Source organism: Pteropus vampyrus, unplaced genomic scaffold (genome assembly GCF_000151845.1).
Source record: "Pteropus vampyrus isolate Shadow unplaced genomic scaffold, Pvam_2.0 Scaffold53, whole genome shotgun sequence".
In the NCBI taxonomy this organism is placed as follows: Eukaryota; Metazoa; Chordata; class Mammalia; order Chiroptera; family Pteropodidae; genus Pteropus; species Pteropus vampyrus.
The window spans coordinates 1,090,998-1,095,230 of NW_011888834.1; the positions used below are offsets into that span (position 1 = coordinate 1,090,998).

At 38.3% G+C, this 4,233-nt stretch overlaps 1 long non-coding RNA gene and 1 pseudogene across 1 annotated transcript in view; one reads left to right on the forward strand and one right to left on the reverse strand.

Annotated features, from left to right (window-relative positions):
* The window catches only part of LOC111739707, an 83,217-nt gene that overhangs the window by 40,718 nt on the left and 38,266 nt on the right, over positions 1 to 4,233 (reverse strand). The gene's annotated exons all lie outside the window — the stretch shown is intronic.
* Positions 1,558 to 1,676, forward strand: LOC111739746 (annotated as a pseudogene).

Genomic DNA, 4,233 nt, shown 5'->3' on the forward strand with positions numbered 1-4,233 from the left:
GAAGGAAGGAAGGAAGGAAGGAAGGAAGGAAGGAAGGAAGGAAGGGCCCTATGCTTGAAGAAATCTAGGTCTCTGTGGGAAAATCAGGATTTAGGCCTTAAATGTGATATTTAAAACTCTCTCCAATTTCAGTTTTTCTTTGGCTTGACTTTAATAGAAATCTTTGAGGGGGAAATAAGGCCGCACTTTTATAACATTAATGTTAATTTTCAGTTAGATCAATTTCATCAAACTCAGCCATCCAGTTTTTAAAAATATATTATTATTTAATTAAGTAATAATAATCAGAAGAATTACTCAGAAAAGAGAGTGATATTGGAAAATCATGTAGGGTAATGCAAATCTCATAGGCTAGATAGAATATTCATAAGGTCTTATGGTTTTGAAAACTATTAAGAATGCAATTTCTATTATAATTTTACATATCTTCTTAGTAACAGTATTTCTTAGCCTCTCTTTTATTTTACCAATTACCAATACAGAGAGAATTTGGATCTAGCCTAAATTCTTCTGCAAATCAAACATACTTCCTCTTGTTGTAGTCCTAATGGAGACCAGATTCTTACATAATAACCTTTGATCTTCCTGAAGACCCACCCACTCAGCCATGCATTCCATTGCATTGTCTTAGTTACCCAGCCACCATGGAGGATATCCTGAAGGGAAAAGTTCAAGATCAAACGAGATGTCTCTCTTCATGAACTAACAAATATAATTTCCTCCTTTCTAGTTTTATTAACAATGAGAATTTCTCTTCAAGTAACACCCTGAAAGCAAAGGTGCCACAGAAAATGCATCACTTTTAAATACCACAAAGCCTTGAAAATGTTACTCTATTAAACATTTTCCGAATAATGGTGTTTGTGCAATAATTATAGCTTGAGGTTTTCTGTCATCAGAATCAAGTGGCTGATTTTCTAATGACCCTTTTTGCTCTAAAAACACAATGATTCTGATTGTTTCTGGCACAAATTATGTTGTTCAAAGGTAGACTTTGATTCTTCTCTATCTCTCTTTGACTCTGTTTTCAAAGTAAAATGGAGTGTTAATTAATTCAAAATCAGTCAATCTGTATAGTTAAATTCTATAGCCTCTATTTGCCATTGCTCTTTCCTTCTTTTCTACCCCAAAACATCTATAAGCATAATATCTTTTATTCTCCATAACTTATTCTTATGTCTGACACATTTTTCCCCACATAGACCCTCTCTCTATACATATATGTATGTCCATTAATTCCAGAGAGTAACCATGTATTCATAAGATCATTACAGAAGAGAAAATCATTAATAATAACAGCTACTATTTATTAAGCACTTCTTATAACCCAGGATTTCTGTTAGGTGCCTTTTAGCAACCTGTTATGAGTTGAATTGTGTGTCCCCAAAAAAGATATGTTGGAGTCCTAACTCTCAGCATCTCAAAGTGTGATCTTATTGGAAAAGAGGTACTTTACAGAGGTAATTAGGTTAAAGTGAAGTCATTAGGGTATACCCTATTCCAACATGACTGGTGTCCTTGTAAAAAGGGGAAATTTGGGCATAAAGACATATATATGTCTACGGCCATGCCACCCTGAACAAGCCTGATCTTGTCTGATCTTGAAAGCTAAGCAGGGTCGGGCCTGGTTAGTACTTGGATGGGAGACCACCTAGGAAGACCAGGTGCTGTAGGCATAAAAAATAAAAAGTACGGGGTTGTAAGCTGACAAGGTCCTTGCAATCTGTGAGATAAAATATATATATATATATATATATACACACACATACACATACACATACACATACAAGGAGAAGACCATGTGAATATAAAGACAGCTGTCTATGATCCAAGGAGAGGCCTACAACAAATCCTTCCCTCATAGCCCTCCAAAGGAACCAACTCTGCTGAGACCTTGATTTCAAACTTCTAGTCTCCAGAACTGCGAGGCAATAAATTTTTGTTGTTTAAGCCTCTCATTTTGTGGCACTTTATTACAGCAGCCCTAGAAAACGAATGCATAACTCTATAATTTAGGTCTTAGTCTCTTTTTATAAACAAAGAAACTGGGGCATTGAAAGATCAAAAACCTTACCCAGAATCATATTGGTAGTAGGTGGTAGGACTGTCATTTAATGCAGATCTGATTTAGTTCTAAAGCCTAGGTGTTTTCCACTGTATCATGCTGCCTCCAAACTTAAGTTGTTAGTTATTTTTTTCATCTCGAAGATCACTTCTCTGTGTTTTGAAAGTGCGTTATCACAGAAAGTTCAAGAGTTAGGTAGAGCCATTGACCCGGTCTGGGAAAGACAATGTTATTCACTGGTGCTGAGGGCAACAGTTACCTTGCCCCAGACATCAGAGGGGAATTGGAAAAGTGAAACCAGACATGAATGGCAGGGGCTCAGGAAGTTGGGAGACTATGTGCTTGTCTACCTGATTGAGACTGGATGGGAAATGGAAGGAAATCTTTGAGTCATTTTCCTGAGAGAGGATCCCAGTTCAAGATGAGGAGGAGGCAATAAGACACCCAGCGAGCAGGTGGTAAAAACAAACAAACAAACAAACAAACAAACAAACGAGCAAGTAATGAAAACAAAGATCCAAGAGGAAAGAAAGATTTCCCAACTTTTAACAAACTTCTAGCCCAAGGGCCAGCAATGCCAAGAAAGGAGTTGTCACCTACAAAGGTGTGGATTGTTCACTCCACAGAGGTGCCTGGCCAGGGTGGTAAATGGGGCTAAGGTTCAGCCTGCATTCCCCCTACCGAGTTGTGTGCCATGAAGCTGCACCATGCCTGGTCAGCAAAAGGTGCCTCTTTTTCTAATTCGTACAAAGGTATCTGTGGTCCTGACCAAGAAATAATTATCTCAAGATTGGGGCATTTGTATCAGACCTTTAGATCATTTCTCTGTTCTGTGGAATAGAACAGAGCGTGTTGATTATTATAGGATCAGAAAGTAGTTCTTTATAAACATGATTGTTTTATGCTTTTGAGATTTTCCTTGTTTCCTTTTACTTTCTGTTACTATTCTTGGAGAGTCTCTTTTGTTGAACTAATGAAGTAAAGAAATGCAATATTTTTTGCTTTATTCAGTTGGAACTAAAGTTTCAAGAGAAGATACACACTAGGAGCCCTGTACGAGCTGCTTGCTAGACAGCAGACAGGCAGAAGTAAGCAGTAATGAAGTTCTGGGGCTCACCAGTTAGTGAGATCTACAAATGTGGCAAAGCTCTGCTGTGTAAATTGGGCGATTAACTTCCTAAGTCTCATTCTTCTCACTGTAAAATGAGAGCTTGTTCATTCATCCAACAAATATTTACTAGGTGGCTACTATGTGCCTGGTATTGTTTCAGTATTCCCAGGGCAAGTCCATGTTCTTGCAGATTGGGGTAAGAGGAAAGGAAAAAGAGAGACAATACGCTAACATACATGTATAATTCAGTGGATGAAATCCCTCTCCCCACAAGTACATCGATAGACATTACTCTTTTGCATTTCTTGGTATCCTGTTAGCCAGAGCCATTTATCTGCCAAGGAATGGGGAAGGGGATACAGTAATGCAGTAGGAATGCAAAATGATTTAAAGATTTAATATTTAGTTGCTGACATCCAAATAAGATTTCCAACTCAACATCAAGATAGCAAGCCTTGAAATCCAGGTTTTTTGAGCAAACCCTATGTAAAGGCCTGGCTAGATTGCGGAGTTTTAAGCTTTCCTGGAGCAGAGAGAAGGAGGATATGAGGTAAACAGAGGAAGGTAAAATTCAAGAAGTGGGGGAAGGGAAAAGAGGAAGTTAGATACCAGTGCCTTGTTCTCTGCCCCATTTCCTTGGGCCCAGCCTCAAACATCTGGATGGATGTGGAGAAGGCCGAGGACAGCACAGTTAAGGATTACTTCCTTGTGCAGCACAGGAAGGCTCCCAGATAGGGCTGCCAGAGAAGCTACAGAAAGACCAACTAGGTTTGAATTTCAGATAACGAATAATTTTTAACATACTTACATTAATTTTTTCCTACTGTTTATCTGTAATTCCTAATTAATGGAACTGTCTATATATTTTGTTGTTGTTAAATCTGGCAACCCTATCCTAGGGGGACTTTTAACTTGGGTCCCCAGCCACCAATAGCATGAGAATGATGGCATAGAAGTGACAGCAGGAGTGTTGATAGCTAGGCCTAAGGAAGCACTCTTGCTCTTTGATTGTAAAATTCTTAACATTATCTTAGATATTGTCTGGTCTACAAATATT